This window comes from Aethalodelphis obliquidens, unplaced genomic scaffold, assembly GCF_003676395.1.
Source record: "Aethalodelphis obliquidens isolate GAN/ISIS:26980383/991018 unplaced genomic scaffold, ASM367639v1 scaffold16, whole genome shotgun sequence".
Lineage (NCBI taxonomy): Eukaryota > Metazoa > Chordata > Mammalia > Artiodactyla > Delphinidae > Aethalodelphis > Aethalodelphis obliquidens.
The window spans coordinates 20,328,169-20,346,371 of record NW_020837960.1 but is presented as its reverse complement, the minus strand read 5'-3'; the positions used below and the strand labels follow the sequence as shown (position 1 = coordinate 20,346,371).

The window sequence follows — 18,203 nt, the reverse complement described above, 5'->3', positions numbered from 1 at the left end:
TCTAAGGAGGAGATCCCTTTGAAGAATAATGCTAAAGTGAAAGAATCTACCAAAAAACTCCTGGAACTACTAAGTGACAACAGAAATGTTGCAGGATACAAGGGTAATATATAAAAGTCAACTGCTTCCTATATACCAGTAATGAACAAGTGGAATTTTTAATTAAAAACACAATACTATTTATATTAGCATCCCGCAAAATGAAATAAGTAAAAATCTGACAAAATAGTACAAGGTCTTTATGAGGAAAACTATAAAACTGATGAATGAGATCAAAGAACTAAATAAATGAAGAGATATTCCATGTTCATGGACAGGAAGGCTCAATATTGTCAAGACGTCAGTTCCTCCCAATTTGAGCTACAGATTCAATGTAATTCTAATCAAGATTCCAGAAAGTTGTTTTGCGGGTATCAGCAAACTTATTCTAAAGTTTATATGGAGAAACAAAAGACCCAGAATAACCAACACAATATTGAAGGAGAAGAACAAAGTTAGAGGACTGACGCTACCGGAATTCAGGACTTACTATAAATCTCCAGTAGTCAAGATGGTGTGATATTGGTGAAAAAATAGACAAATAGACTAATGCAACAGAATAGAGAGCCCAGAAGCAGACCCACATAAATATAGTTAACTGATCTTTAACAAAGGAACAAAGGCAGTACAATGAAGCAAAGACAGTATTTTCAATAAATGGTGCTGGAACAACTGGACATCCACATGCAAACAAAGGAAATTGGACACAGACCTTACACCCTTCACGAAAATCAACTTAAAATGGAGCACAGGCTGAAATGTAAAACGTAAAACTATGAAAATCCTAGAGGATAACATAAGAGAAAATCTAGATGCCCTTGGGTATGGTAATGACTCTAGATATAACACAATCCATGAAAGAACTAACTGATAAGCCGAACTTTATTAAAATTAAAAAAAACTTCTGCTCTGTGACAATGTCAAGAGAATGAAAAAAAAACTGCAGACTGAGAGAAAAATGTGCAAAAGACACATCTGATAAAGGACTGTTATCCAAAATATACAAACACTTAAAACTCGACAATAAGAAAACAGACCTGATTAAAAAATGGGCCAAACACCTCAGACCACAGACACCTTACCAAAGAAGATATACAGATGGCAGATAAGCATATGAAAAGACACTCCACATCATGTCATCAGGGAAATGCAAATTAAAATGACAGTGATATGCCACTACATACCTATTAGAATGGCCAAAATCTGGAACACGGACACCACCAAATGTTGGCGAGGATGTGGAGCAACAGGAACTCTCATACATTGGTGGTAAGAATGTGCAATGTTACAACCATTTTAGAAGACAGTATGGTGGTTTCTTAGAAAACTAAACATACTCTTACCATACAATCCAGCAGTTGCATTCCTTGGTGTTTACCTAAAGGAGCTGAAAACCTGTGTCCACACAAACGTCTGCACCTGGATATTTATAGCAGCTTTATCCATAACTGCCAAAACTTTGACGCAATGGAGGTGCCTTTCGAGTCAGGACTCAAATCTGGGTACCAGGTTCTAAGAATAAGAACTCACTGACCCAAAACATCCTACTTGAATTAGTGGGATAGGTTTCCGCATTCATTAATCCTTTTTTTAAAACAACATTCAAGTTATTCTTTTTGCATGTACAGTAAGGAAGTCCTCTATATCTCTCATGCAACATTGTCTTTTCTGCCCTAATTGAATCCCCTTTTTAGTCAGTCTTAAGAAAACCAGAAATCAGACAATGCTCCAACAACCACCATTTTCTCCCTTTTCTTTTGTTTTTCTTTATCCATTACATTAGCTAAAACACATACAACCAGATGCTTGGATTTCACAGTCACTGAACATACAAACCACAGTTTGAAAACCATATCTTTTTTTTACATGTCAGTCATTTTTTACCTTGTTCATTAATAACTTCTCTATTGAAAACTACAAAGACTGTTAGGTGTAGCATGTAATTTGACTTCCTATCTTCACTGAAGTCTACTGAGGCGGTAGTTAGCATGTGCCCCATTTACAGATAAGAAGGTGAGGTGAGGCAAAGCTTGAGTCATTGGCTTGTAGTCACCATAAGTCAATAGCCACAAAATTAGACCAAGAGCCTCCACATCTTAAAAGTACTCTAGGGCACTACCTATGTACCAGACAATAGGATACGTTTAGCCTGCAACTTTGGTTTCTCCCTCTCCGTATCCAATAATAAATAATAAAAATTAAGAAACAGAAAACACAGATTGATTACTATTTGCTCTGAATTGTAGAAGAGCTTTTGTGGAGCAAATATTAATACATTTAATCCCCATAAGAATACGATGTGGTAGGTACCTGAGTATCATCCCCACCATTCGCATGGGGACACTAAGGCCAAGGAAAGTTCAGTAACCTGCCCAAGGACTCACCTGTATAGTAAGTGACGAGTCCTTTGCGTCTCTCTCCACAATTTATTCTGTGTGCCTCCATTCCTCAAGTGCCTATAGCAACCCCCGGCAGTCTTACCTGCTGCCATTGCTTTCCTGTCTCCCTGCTTTTATTTATAGTATCATCAACAGCAAAGAGGGCAGCTATCTTTTCAAAAATCAATCATGTTAAGTCGCTCCCTTACTTAAAATCCTTTAATGGTTTCTCAAACATGCAATCTCCTTCCAAAGGCCTGTGAGCCCCTGAATGAGCTGGCATCTGCCTACTTCTCAGACCTCATGACCACCTTCCCTCTTGTCTTCTTTCTGGCCATACTGGCTGTCTTCTCTGGACCACATCAGGCTTGTATTGGCTCCAGTACTCCTCACTCATTATTCCTTCCACCCCAAAAATTCTACTTCCAGATCATTAGAGAGCTGGAGCTTTCTCAGATGGAATCTACCTGCCCACCCCCCCCCGCAACTTATCTCATCAAAGTCACTCTATTCCTTCACCTCACTTTATTGCCTTTGTAGCACTTGCCATGGTTTGTAAATATTGTGTGTGCGTGTGTTTAACTTCAGTCTATCCCACTAGAATGAAAGTGTCAATTTGGGGAGACCTTTGTATATTTTGTTCCCTACTGTACCCCTATAACAGTGCCTGGCTCACAGTAGGCACTCAGTAAATAAATGCTGAATGAAAGACAAGGTAAAAGAAAGAGAGAAAGAAAGGAAACAAAGTAGGCAGACAGTTAGTCTTTCAAAGATAAAGTATGGGATTTTAAGAGTAACTCCAGTCTTATTTGACACAGAACTTCTGGAGAGAAGTGCCCAAACCAACTGTGCATTTATAGCTTTGTACAGAGTGTGTTCAATTTAAAAGGACAATAGATCCTGAAAGAGCACATCTCCACCGCAGGCTGGGTCTCACTGGCACAACGACCTCCATTAATACTGACAGATAGAATCAGTCTTTTCAAGGGTAACAGAGTCTCCTTCATGGACCAGATTTTCTGATAACCATAGGCTACTGTGGCTGTGAGTCTTGGGAATAATCTCCATTTTGAATTATTCTTTAGCTGGACTAAACAAATCTAGGAGGGAGAATTAATAGGTAACTGAGAGATGGCAGGTGGTTTAGAACCAAAAAGTCAGCAAAATCTGTGGTCAGTCCATTCAGTATAAGGCTCATAACACAGAACACAGTCAGTTGTTCATTAATAATAAGGTGTTGATCTTCCATGACCTAACATGAAAAGTGGAGTACAGAATTCTTTACTAATTATCGGACACTCACTCAAGAAAAAGTAGTTGGTGAGGCTATTTAATAATAGTGTATGTGGGCTTCCCTGGTGGCGCAGTGGTTGAGAATCTGACTGCCAATGCAGGGCACACGGGTTCGAGCCCTGGTCTGGGAAGATCCCACATGCCGCGGAGCAACTAGGCCCGTGAGCCACAACTACTGAGCCGGCGCGTGCTCTGCAACAAGAGAGGCCGCGATAGTGAGAGGCCCGCGCACCGCGATGAAGAGTGGCCCCCGCTCGCCGCAACTAGAGAAAGCCCACGCACAGAAATGAAGACCCAACATAGCAAAAATAAATAAATTAATTAATAAACTCCTACCCCCAACATCTTCTTTAAAAATAATAATAATAATAGTGTATGTAACAGTAGTCACGTGTGTTAAATAGAGATTAAAAAAAAAAAGCTACTAAAGCATTGACTATCAGAGAACCCAGGAAAGACAGTATAACTTTTTCTCTCCTCTAGAAAAGTCAGTAAAATAGCGTAAGCTTAAACCTTAGGAGCTCTGAACTGGCAGGGTTGCTGTAGCAGATGGTGCAGATGCTCCACCCAATTCCTTTGGATCCTTTGCTGGTTCTGGGCTCTCATCCATCAGCTACTGACTGTACTTTGCTCCTAACAGCTTATACTTGCAACCCTCTTCAGAGGACCCATGAGCTGGGGGGCCACTTTGTTCCAACTCTCAGAAAGTTGAAGTACCCCTGGTGGGACTGGTAGCCACTGACGGGCTGGTGCAGGAGTCTGAAAGCCCTCCTTCTTGCCTCCAGGTGGGACAAACTCTGCTGTGGCATGAATGTTCCAGAGCTCGTAAGAGTCCAGACTGAGGCTGGGACCTCACCTGGAATGGCACCCTCGCTTCGTGTCTACGCTTTCACTATCTCGCTTTCCCACTTCCTACTGGTTTCTCCTCAGCTCATTTCCTTGATCCCTTGGACAGGAATCCTCATCTCAGGGTCTCAGCTCTGGGGAACCCAATTTCAGAGAAGAGCAAATGAACACAGTCTTTCTTGTTTTTCTTTAACGTGATAAGGGTTTGTGAAGGTTCTTCAGTTGTTAGAGGCTTAACCCATCCACCTACCCACCCAAGCCCTGCCATCTCCTGAAACACCCAGAGCCAGGATAGAGCCTTCAGCACATCCTTGCTATGCTATCATCTTCCCGGGGCCAATCCAACTCCTTGCCTTGATAAGTGTGTATGTGCCATTTCTAATAACTGTTATGTTTCTGGAGCCTTTCTTGTTTGTGTCATAAAACATGTAGTCAACTCAGCAGACCAACCGTCCGTCATACGAAAATGGAAAGGTAGGACACCAAATAAAGGTACTCAAAAAGTGTACTATCATAGAAAATGTTTGAGGATGTTACACAATCTTGCTGCTAATTACACACACGTGCTAGTTTATGTGTGTGATTTATACATTTTGTGGTTTAAATTTAGCAACTGGCTAAGATCCAAAATGAGCAACTAATGATCAGCGTGATTTAAAAGAAAATTATTCCTCTATTTCAGATATGAGGACGTTGGTTTGCTAAGTAATTGATAAATAAATCATTATTAAATCAATAAGGATTTATTCTGGTATTTTGGATTGTATAGAAATATGGCCACCTCATCAATCTAACTTCAAAAAAATATACAAAAGCATATACCACACACACACATATCTTCAGAGAAACAAAAAATGGTCAAGGTCGGTGTAGTAAGATCAAGATGTGTCAATAAAATTTAGGCAAATCTAAAGAAACACTAAGTCATCCATCCCCTGATTCTGGAGTCCCTTCTTCCCACCCTCTCTCCCTCCCTCAATTCTTTCATAAATTCAACAAATTAAAAAAATTTTTTTACTGGAATATAGTTGATTTACAATGTTGTGTTAGTTTCAGGCGTACAGCAAAGTGAATCAGTTATACATATATCCACTCTCTTTTTTTTTAGGATTCTTTTCCCATGTAGGCCATTACAGAGTACTGAGTTCCCTGTGCTATACAGCAGATTATTATTAGTTACCTATTTTATATATAGTAGTGTGTATATGTCAGTCCCAATCTCCCACAACAAATATTTTTTAACCGCCCACTCCAACTAGGAATCACTGGATGCGAGGGATCTACTTTGGAGAAAGATAAATACAGCCCTTGCTATCAAGGAGCCATCGTCTAGTCAAGGGTGTGTTAAACAGTAATTACTTAGATATTCATATAATGATAATTGTGATATGTGCTTTGAAGAACAAACATCCAGGATGCTAAGACAGCAAATCACAAGGACTTTTATACAGTGAGGTCCGTGAAGGAGAGCCTTAAATTAGAAGTGAAATTTAAGCTGAGACCTGGCAGATGAGCAGGGGCTAGCCAAGCCTGAATGTGGGAGGCCAGGGAAGAGTGTCTTTGCACCAGGGGGATGGGAAATGTAATGGAGAAACGTAAGCAGATTTGGGTCTCGTTAAAGTATCATTCAAATAAGAGATGGACGCCACTGTGCGTGTAAGCGAGAGATGGGGTTGGGTGTGACCACCTCCAGAGTTTGAGAGCTGGAAGCCTGGAGACTTCCTCTTCAAACGTTCATCTACACGGGTGTATAGACATGTGAGATAGTCAACAACCATTGGTAAGTCTTGATCACCTACTCTTTGTGTTGCAATATTACAGGAGACCAATGAGGGGATAAGACAGATAGCATCTTTGGTTTTACAAAGCTTATGTTCTAGTAAGACTGATTCTTGAGTATCACTCACATCAGTTGCATTATTTTGAAGCCATACCTTGTATATTTTACACACGTCTGTTAGAAATTCAGTTAACAAAGTTAACTAGATATAAAAGGGAGTTTTTTTCATGAAACTATAAATGTAAATGTACCTCGAATTTCTTCAAAGGAGAAGAAAGATTCTTCTTCCTGAGCATGGTTCCTTCCATTGTTAAAACCCACACGCTCAATAATAAGAAATTAGCACTGGGTTTTACAGTAATAGGAGAAAAAGTCTTTCTGAGTACATTAGGCTATTAGGAAAGAGCAGATGTTTAAGTTAATATGTTTTAAACCTTACTGTAGTCCATGAGTAGTAACGGAACCAAAGGAAACCAGGGAATACAGGACCATTCTTCCCTGGCCTCTCACTTCCCCTGTCGTGGCAAAAAATTCTTGTTATTTTAATGCAAATCGAAAGCATTTTGCTAGAGGGCAAGCTTTGTCTGGGATCCTTTCAGGAAATTAGAGAAGCAAATTTGTTAAACTTTCTCTTTTGCTCTCTGTAATGCTCCATCAAACAGGACTCCAAGCACACTGGGCTGGCAAACTGCTGCTTTCAACGACGGGGAATGCCACCCTTGACAGATAAAATAGAGGTTAATCAATGGGAAAAGGTCCTGTGGCTGCATTCCAGGGCAGCCCTGGGAAGAAGATGGCTGGGAGAGGTGTGGCTGATTCTTTAGGGTGCCTCAAATTAGTTTTTAAGCGCATCTCCTGTTAGTAACAGAGACAGAAGAAAAGGTACAAAGAACCCAGCTTTACTACAAATAACAATGAAATTCCAGTGATCAGTTCTATTTGATTACTCTTTCACAGCCTACCATGTGACTGCCTGTCTCATTCCTGTATCCCAAAGCTCAGTACAATGATGCCTGGACCACAGCAGACAATTGATACGTATTTGTGGTGTGAATGGCTATCAGACACTATACCTGTGCTGAGAACAGAGATCTGAAATTAATAATTATATAATAGCTGTCATGGACAGCCTGTGGGCCAGGTGCCAAACAGTTTAGAAGTGGCATCTCATTTAACCATTTTTGCCTATGATACTTTCAAGAAATTAGAGAAGCAAATCTGTTTATACTTTCTCAATATCATTCCCATTTTGAAGATGAAGACACTGAGTTAACATGCAAGATAAGTCACTGGCCCAGTATCTCAAGATGAAGCTTGAACTTGAACTTGAGTCAGTTCCAAAACTTTTTTGTGTGCTCAGATATGTTTTAGGAAGATCTGTATCACATTGTCCCCATTTGTCTCTGCTAGAACTTACATGCCACAAAGAAATAAGATATATTTTGAGTGAAGTAAGTTAGAAAGAGAAAAACAAATATCGTATATTAATGCATATATGTGGAACCTAGAAAAATGGTACAGATGAACCGGTCTGCAGGGCAGAAATAGAGACACAGATGTAGAGAACAAACATATGGACACCAAGGGGGGAAACTGATTGGGGGGGGCTGGTGGTGGGATGAATTGGGAGATTGGGATTCACATATATACATATATATACACTATATGTATAAAACATATAACTAATAAAACCTGCTGTATCAAAAGTAAATAAAATTAAATTTAAAAATTTAAAAAAAGATATATTTTGCATCTTTGAATTTACCAGTCTCCTTAGAAGACTCCATGCACCCGTGTGTACCTTGCACAATTCTAGTTATTAAAGGCCTGCATATTGCAGACTTGGCTCTCCCAATTTCAGGGCCAATGAAACCAAACTGGCACTCTCTTGGCAATCCCATCCCCCTAGAGGATGTGAGGCAGTGGGGTCCAATAAGCTTGCTTGATCAAATTCAGATAATTGATTTTTCCTGGGTGATAACTGGCTATGGGCACGCCGTCAAACTGGATGTTTCTGACCTGCCCCCGTCGGAGCGGAGCTGAGAAAGGGCTCCAGGCCCTGGGCACCCTCCAGCTCCCCTCTGCCTGTAAACCCCTGGCCATCGCGCCATCCTCATACCCAGAGACTTTGCCACAGGGCCTCCTGCTGTCCCAGTGCTCATTTAAGCACAAAACAGGGTCCCACGGGTAGTCCTGCCCCCGACTGATGCTGTCCAACGCAAACCTCCCTGTGTCTTCGACCTTCCCCATGCTCTGCATTTGAACCTGAGCCCTGCCCGTTCCCGGCTCACTTCTTTCCTCACTGAGTCCAGATATAAGCTGACTGCCTTCACTTATCAGGCAGAATATCTTTCATCTGTGATATTTAAAGTTTTTCAGCATGTAAAGATATCAATGCAAAGTTTGTGTAGAGAAGAAGCAGGCATGTCAGATTTCATCCCTTTTGCTGTACAAATCAGGAAGACAGGAAGGTGGAGGGATCTGTAGAGAAAAAAACTTTTGTATTCTTTTGCAGTACGCGGGGCTCTCACTGCCGTGGCCTCCCCTGTTGCGGAGCACAGGCTCCGGACGTGCAGGCTCAGCGGCCATGGCTCACGGGCCCAGCCGCTCCGCGGCATGTGGGATCCTCCCGGACCGGGGCACGAACCCGTGTCCCTCGCATCGGCAGGCGGACTCTCAACCACTGCGCCACCAGGGAAGCCCCACTTTTGTATTCTTAAATACCATGGGTGGAAGTCTCTCCTCTTGAGTAAATTCCTTCCTACCTCTTCACATGCAGACCATCTTGTCTGCCCTGTGCATTAAAAGCAAGAACAGAAGAATCTGTAGTGGGACCAATTCCTTTTGTTCTTTTGGGAAGTTACTGAACAGAGGTGTTGCCAGTGAAAAACAACAACAACAGGATTTAAACATTGGACCTAAAACACACAAAAGCTTTAATTCAAACTTTTAATGGAACGAGGAGTTAAAATGACACCTGTGTCTGAAAAGAGAAGAGTGGAATTCAAACTTGATCGCTGGGCAAAAATGTAGAAGTAAAAAGGCTGAGGGAAGATAGTTTGTGAGATGCGGCTCATTTTAATGCTCTTTGCTTGTTTCTGTCTGTTTAGGACGAGAAGCATAAACTCACATTGCTGACCAGGGTCGACCTGGACACAACTTCGGGGCACCATTTACACTGTACTCCCTGAGATGTACTCTAGGAGGTACTGTCCACAAGCAGATCTCAGTAATGGGATCTCAGCACCCCATGGGCGCTTCCCAAGAGTAGATAGTATGGAGGGACGTGCAATGGTAGAACCCTCCAAAGACGGAGCACTGAGTCTGCAGAGAGTGCCCCAGGCAGCGGAGGCCACCTTCATGCCTCCTGTTTCCAGAGTGCAGCACAGTGGACAGACCCAGCACTTCTCCTCAAGAACTTCCACTCTTGACTCTCATGAGTGAGGCTGGCTATATCTTCTACCTCTCCTGCCCCTTCGTTCCCAGGTTTAGGGGACTGGACAGTTGGATTTGAACTCTCCTGGGAGTTGAACGGTACATTTTTCCCCCAAACACATAGTACATCTCAGTGTATAAGGGTCTAGCTTGGAGTACTGGACCCACTGCTACAAATAGACTCTTAAAAAGACTGTCCACCTTCTTTTGTCTGCCCTACTTTCTCCCCGGAGGTATCCAGGAATGTAAAGAGTTAGCATATAACGCATATGTGTCCATTGGTAAGAGCTGGCACACTCAAGCTATGGCATTTGTAAGTACTCTCCGTAACCTGCACGTCCAAGGGAGCAGGGATTTACTCTCTGGAAAAGATAAGATATGTTTCTGCAAAGCACTCATAACAGCACTGCGTCTAAGGAGATATGTTACAGTCAATTTTGATAGGGCTGGCCAGACAAGTACGTGACGGGAAATGACTGCTGTGCAAGGACTGTACTCAAATATGAGTTCACGTTACATGGGTCTCAGGTTTCAGGGGGAAAAAACCTTCTAAATTACACATTCATTCTATTCTATTCAATGGCATAAATTTCTCTTCTGGATTCCCACAAAGATTTTGTTAGAGAGCCATAATTTTAATTTGCTCTGTTGTGTCTCTCTTGTCCCTATAGACATGTTTTTGGCTCCACCTTTAGGGTGAGGACCTGAGAGATAAAGAAAGAGTTCTCCCAGGTACTATTTACCATCTCCCATGGAAACAGTGCTAGCCATCATCAACTTAGGGATTTACTAGAAAGTGCCTATCTGAGGTCCCACACTTACATAGCTGCTCTAATTCACGAAAAGAACAGCAGCTGGACTTGATATAAGGTTCAGTCGTTCTGACCCCAAACTACACATCAGGGGAGAAAAGACATTATGATTTATTATTATCACTTTTATTTTTATTATGAATACTTTCTGGAATCTTAAGTTCTAATATCAGAGTGTAGATTTGGACAGCAAGCTTTTTAAAAAAACTTTTTGAGCACCTGGAGATTTAAAATACTACTTTATGTTTGTTCTTTTCTGAAAATGGAAAACCATGAAGTAGAAATAAAGTTCAGAACAAACAATACCCGTTATGAGAAAAATAAATTCCATCTCTCTCATGTGTAATTTTATAATCACATTTATCAATCTGTAGATTAAAGTACTGTATCAACGTTAATTTCCTAATTTTGATAATTTTACTACTACATAAAGGAATGTTATTTTAAGGAATTATTCACTTAAGTATCTAGGCATGGGGCGTCCTGTCTGAGGGAGAGATAACGGAGCAAGACAGAGGGGGAGAAGGACAAAGCAAATATGATGACGATACTTAACATGAAGGGAATCTGGGTGCAGAGCATATGAGAAGTTTTTGTACTAGTTTTGCAACTTTTCTATAAATCTGAAATCATTTCAAAACCAAAATGAAATAAATATAAAACTTTATATATGTAGACACAAATATATATGTGCACGCACACATATACCTATATATACATATACAGATGGTCCCTGACTTATGATGGTTTGACTTACAATATTTTGACTTTGTGACAGTATGAACACAATACACATTCAGTAGAAACCGTACTTTGAATTTGGTCTTTGCCGGGGGCTAGTGATGTGCAGTCTGATCCCCTCCTTGATGCTGGGCAGTGAGCACAGCTGCCAACAGGCCAGGCGATCACGAGGGTGAACAACCGATATACTTACAACCACTCTGTTTTTCACTATCAGTACAGTATTCAATACATTGCAAGAGATATTCAACACTTTATTATAAAAAAGTGTTTTACGTTAGATGATGTTCCCCAACTGTAGGCTAATGTAAGGGTTCTGAGCACGTTACAGTAGGCTAGGCTAAGCTCTGATGGTAGGTAGGTTAGGTGCAGTAAATCCATTTTCAACTCAGGGTATTTTCAACTTACGATGGGTTTATGGGGATGTAATCCCTTCATAGGTTGAGGATCTGCCTATAATACCAGTGGGAGGGAAGTTCCCTGGCGGTCCAGTGGTTAGGACTCCACACTTCACTGCTGTGGACCTGGGGTTCAATCCCTGGTCGGGGAACTAAGATCCTGCAAGCTATGTTGCATGGCCAAAAATAAATAAATAAATTAAAATAAAACCAGTGGGAGAATTTTATACTTGTAAGTATAGAGAGCAAGAACTCAATACGTTGGTAAAATATGGCATGCAACATGAGAAATCTGCATAATGACAATTTTTGTTGTGTAATTAAAACATGACAGCCAATGAAACAAACAGCCTGTGGATTAATCCACCTAAATAAGGAGGACATTTTAGCATGGATCATGAAACGCTGTGAAACGGCAACTGGGAGGGAAACTGAGCACGGGGCTCTGTCTTCTCCAGGATGTTCCCTGGGGGAGAACAGAGCAGCACGTGGGCACAGAGGACCGATTTTCCTCCACAAAATTCCTTGGGCCTGGGAAGATGTAGGGGTTATACACTCTTTCCTTCCTACCGAAGGAAAAGGGTTTTCCAACTGATATATAGAAGGTTCACACAAGCTAAGCATGTGCTCCAAAAGAGAAAGACCATAGGGATTTTTTTTTTTTTTTTTTTTTTTGCGGTACGCGGGCCTCTCACCGCTGTGGCCTCTCCCGCTGCGGAGCACAGGCTCCGGATGCGCAGGCTCAGCGGCCATGGCTCACGGGCCCAGCCGCTCCGCGGCATGTGGGATCCTCCTGGACCGGGGCACGAACCCACGTCCCCTGCATCGGCAGGCGGACTCTCAACAACTGCGCCACCAGGGAAGCCCCATAGGGATTTTTATGTGCGATCAAAGTCGTCCCCAGGCAGCTCCAGCCGTGGGTGCTTGAGGCGAGACAGGAAGGCGGGAGGAATGAGGACTACAGTAAACGGATTAAACCTGAACAGGACAGAGGCATTTTTACATTCAAGCCTCATCAAGAGCCAGTGCATCAACCTCCATTTCTGTGTCCTTTTGACTTTATTCTTTCTTCACTCCTTCTGCCACCTAGCACATCATCACAGATTTGAGAGTCAAAGGGATACTGGAAAAGGACCATCTAGACCAAGGGTTGGCAACCTTTTTCTCAAAAGGGCCAGAGAGTAAATATTTTAGGTCAAAAGCAGTCACAGACACAGAGTAAACACACGAGCATAAATGTGTTCCAATAAAACTTTATTTAAAAAACAGGCAGAACAGATTTGTCTCATAGTTTGTGGATTCTCGAGCTAGGTCATCTGTATTTCACTGATGAGGACCCTGTGGCCCGGGAGACTAAAGTGACCTTCCCAGATCTTTTGAACGTGTTCTCTTCAGTAGGAGAGTCTTTCTCTTTGTTTCTAATGGAACATTTCCCAGGTCCCAATCTAAACCGGGGTGCTGATGCTGGGTTATTCTTAACCAAAAATCTAGTCCTATTTGGGTAATAAGTTTCTGCACTACGCAATGACCTGCTTGCACATTTAAAGTTAATTTCACATAGCTAAAGCAATCATTACAAAGTTGTGAGGGGAAAAAAAGCAAAGCAACAACCTCTTTTAACAGCAAACCAGTACATTTAGACGTATGGACTTCATGTCCATTTAAGTAAATCACTAGTGTGAAAACAGCTCTAGATACAAATGAGCAGGGTTAGATGAATGGATAAACAAAACGTGGTCCGTCCACAGTGGACTGTTATTTAGCCTTAAAAAGGGGTGAATGCTACAAGACGGATGAACCTTGAAGACATTATGCTACGTGCAAGAAGCCAGACTCAAATGGACAGATATTGTATGATTCTACTTACGTGAGGTACCTAGAAGAGGCAAATTCACAGAGACAGAAAGCAGCAGAGTGGTTACCAGGGGCTGGAGGTAGGAGATAATGGAGAGTTATTATTTAATGGGTATAGATGCTATTTGGGATGATGAAAAAGCTCTGGAAACAGATAGTGCGGATGGTTGCACAACATTGTGAATGTACTTAATGCCATTGAATTGTATACTTTAAAATGATTAAAATGGTAAATGTTATGCTATATATATTTTATCACAATTTCACAGAAAAGGAGCAGTGTTATGTGGGATAGAGAACAGAGCCAAGATGGGTCCATCAGAGAAACTGGAAGCTCTGAGAACTAGAACACCAGGTGACTTGGCTGGGCGTGGCTGCCTGGGAACCGATGCTTTTTCACTTCCACTCGCACCTGGGCACCCAGGGGTCTCCCTTGCGTACCACACCAAACTTGCTCATTGCTTTCTCTCATGTCAGATCCATCCAGGGTCCTTCCTTCTAAACTCTACACTAAATCAGGGCGCTGCATCATCTTATCCTGAAACCCCTGTCAGAATCACATAACCACGAAAATGGTGGCAGAGGTGCCTTGCCTACACAGCACTCCCACAAAACAGAGGAATAGCAAGAGAAATAATAATACCCCGGTGCCTTCAGAAAAGTGATTACATTTCAGTTGAAGTTCAGAAAAGTAGGGTGAGTGCAGCAGCATCTGAATTCTTATGATCACACCAATCAAATGGACCTCTGTTCCACAGCCCGGTGGATAGTTTTGTTACTATACATTTGCACGATTTACCCATAAAGACGGTTTACGTTTTGTCCAGTCTGGCCAGCTGAGTCTCTGCCGGCGCGCTGGTTTATTAGTTCTTGCCCCTTAGCACCGGATCCACCCTAAAAGTTTCACTAGAGACAATGCCGTTGTTCAGATGATAAGGCACACACATTGGCTCCATACACAGAATGTGTACCACTGGCCTTTGTGCTCATGCTGTGAACTGACACAGAATCCCAACTCCATGTGGAGGTGGCTGAGATAACCAGCGGTGCCTTATTCAGTGCCTGGCGATAAAGATTATCCTTTGGTTTCTTTCTATAGCTGCCATTTATAAAGGCTGAAACTACCTGAAATTCAGCTCCTCTGACTCATGGATGAGTGTGAAAGGACCCAGGCTGTCTCTAATTGCTGCTTCCCAGTGTGGCCTGTGCCTGCCGCCAATCTTCCAACAATCCCACGTGAAGAGGTGCTGGTTTCCAGCCGGATGGCATTTTATCTACACTCCCGTTTGCACCTGTCACGCTTTCATCGGCCACCGAGCAGCCTCTGAATATAGTCTCTGTATCCAGTGAAATGGAAATGTGTGGCCGCAAGGGCTGCTTTGATCTTGGGTAGCTGCCCTCGGTCCAGAAGGTTCCCTTGATGATCGCTCCTTGCTTGTAAGGTAGCTCTTGGGAACGGACTTGATCCAGTTTGGTCAAGCACAACCTTGAGACTCTGGTAAATGACAACACCCACTGAAGAAGCAAGAGGGATGGTGAGGCAGAGCTACTCTCCAACAACCTCATTTCCAAGTTATAATGAAAGCGAGTCTCAGACCACATCCTGCTCCACATACCGACACTTGTTAAACAAACACTTATCAAACAGCAGGCACACGTCAGCTCAGCAACCTGTTCTGAGAGCTAGTTACATCCTAGCTGCCTCTCGTTTTAAGTGATTGGGCTACCATCTTGCATGAAAGACACACTGGAGGCAAATGAAGCAAGGTTCCGGGAAGAATTCTGTTCCTTCTGGCAACAAATAACCCCAAATCCTCTGAACCAAAGACTAGAAACGGAGTCCTTAGGGATGATCAAGCTCTGACCGCCATTCCTGAGGACAGAACGGGCACAGCTGGAGTGCTGTAGTAAAGCTGTTCTCATTGTTCAAAATACGTATCACCGCACTGGTGCACACACAGCCACTGCGCCAAGCTCTCCACACGCCCCACTGGCCCCTCGCTCCTCTGGCCTAGGGAACCCTGGGGAATCCTATGTCCCAGGAGTCAAAGAGCTAGTGCTTGGCCGAGCAGGGCCCCTCGGGAGCTCCAGCATTTGTTTTGGTTTGGATTATAGTCAAGGCCCATGACACACTGGTTGTTAAATATTTTAAATATCTTTCAGACTTACAATAATGGCTATATGCCTGGATGGCTGTTTAAATCCTTTCCTGTAAGTACAGGGAGTATCTCTAGCTCTTTAAGCCAATCCATAATCTTGAATATCTTTTTTTTTTTTTTTTTTTTTTTGCGGTACGCGGCCTCTCACTGCTGTGGCCTCTCCCGTTGCGGAGCACAGGCTCCGGACGCGCAAGGCTCAGCGGCCATGGCTCACGGGCCCAGCCGCTCCGCGGCATGTGGGATCTTCCCAGACCGGGGCACGAACCCGTGTCCCCTGCATCGGCAGGCAGACTCTCAACCACTGCGCCACCAGGGAAGCCCAATCTTGAATATCTTTAGTTTCACCGATGACAGTCCATTTTTAACATGTATCATGCTAATAAGTAAAACACCAATTCCACCATTAAAATCCAATTCCACCATTAAAACACCAGTTTTAATAATAAAACACCAATTGCACTATTAAAATCCATTTCTGACCATGGCTATACTAATAGTGAGGCTTCTGGTGTTGGTCGAGATATGGGTAACAGTAGCCTTGAGTTTCCACTCTGGATCTGAACCTGAGCTGTGACTTCCTGTAACTCACACACACATCTCAGTCTGTCTATTCGAAAGTATTTTTAAATGAATGACAGGCATCGGAACAGTGGTCTTAAGAACTTCGAAGAATCTGAGATTTTATTCTACTTGTAAGCTAACCAGTTAGGCTGCCCCACTTTCACGGATGCTGGCAAAAGCTAGGAGGCTTCTGGACCGGAGATGGGGGACTGGATTATTACCCTCAGCACAGCAACCAGCACGAGCTTCACATCTGGTGAAGACTCCATCCCACAGGGGGCTGATGCAGTAAACTCAGTGAGTTTGTGTCACCGTTAAGGAACCTAAGCTTACGGATCCCCACTTTTTTTTATAACAGGCTGCAAGCGAATCCACCCACACTGTGCCCCAGAGGGAGACGTTATTATAGGAAACAATAAATAACACCTGTCCTCCGCTCCAGCAGGAGGCACTGTCTTCCAAGGCTGCTCACTATACAAACATTTTTGAAGAGACAGTTCAGAACAACGTGCTCCCCAGGCATGGTGGAGGACTGCCCACTAAAGAACCTGGTTAGGATTCTAAGTGGAAGCATCTTCCATTCCTTAGGAAGGTTGAACGCTCATTTGCACAGGTACGATTTCAAATTAGAATTGGTGTATGGGAGTATTTATTTGCAATAATGCCTATTGCAAGTAGAGATGTTTCTCCCTATAACCTCCCTCTGACAAACACTTTGGTAGATAATGAAATCGAGTCAAAGGAACCCAATGGCTTTCCAGCTTCCTGGGGAGATTTGAGGATTGTTGGGAGACTAGGTCTAGAATTCAGGTTTCAAAGCTTTCCAGTGTCAGACTTCCAAATGCTGTTTACCACAGGCTCTGAGTCTTCACGTGCCAGGAATCCACTTGAATAATAAATAAAAACTATGAATACTCTTTCCAGAAAAAAGCACATATGTGCAAGTATATAAACTTTGCACAGTTTTCAGTGGGGTAACAAATTCCCTGAAGCCTGTTGATGGATGGACTTTGGGTTTCTTGAACGGTCTGGAGACCTCAAGTTAAAACTCATCCCTAGAACAAGGGTTACTGCAACATTGAACTCAATTACCAATGTCATCAAAACACCCAGTTGCTAACCCAAGCAGCTTACGTACTAAGATATCCCGTAGCAGCTATCCAAAGCATGATCCCAACTCAAGAGGTTGAAAAAAAACCCTGTCCAGAACATACAAAAATCAGTGCCTCAGAGATGCACAGTGCACAGAAACAGAGCTGAACTGTGTTTTTTTAAAGCATGCTTCTAAGATGATGTATGATGACTTGAGAAAGGACACAGATTAGAAGTGAAGGAACAGGAGAGAAAGGGGTAATTAATAACTGCAATGAATAATTGCTGACAGGGTGACATAAAACTGTTGCAAAACAACTACAAAAAAAGCAGAAAGAACTCCAAGTTTTTTCAGTCTTGGTTATTTAGTAAAAGGGCAAATCACTCAACAAATGTCCATGGCTCTTGGGGATGACTTCGTATGACAGCATAGCCGCTAATGATTTTTTTTTAAGTCTTGTTTATCTTTTATATATTCTGGCTAAAGCGATGGAAAAGTATACGATACATCCTCAAACTTTTCCAACATGATTAAAGCAGGAAGTGTGTTGGTGTTTAAGGCAGCAAGGAGGAACTGATATTTATTTGTATGTCTTCATGTGCAAAAGCATCTTCCACTACCCCCTTTAATCCTTTTAACAGGCAGGTGAAGCAGGTACTGTTATCTTCTTTTAGAGACTGAAGAACTGAAGTTCTGAGAGCTCAAATAACTTGCCCAGAATCAAACAGCTCTTGGGGAGTGAAACGGAGATTCAAATCCAGTCCATGTTTTTTCCTTTAAGAGGAAAATTCATTTATCTGGAATAACTCATTTG

At 42.5% G+C, this 18,203-nt stretch overlaps 1 protein-coding gene across 8 annotated transcripts in view; it reads right to left on the bottom strand.

The window, feature by feature from the left end:
* The window catches only part of LHFPL6 (LHFPL tetraspan subfamily member 6), a 273,997-nt gene that overhangs the window by 26,670 nt on the left and 229,124 nt on the right, over positions 1-18,203 (bottom strand). The window lies entirely within an intron of this gene.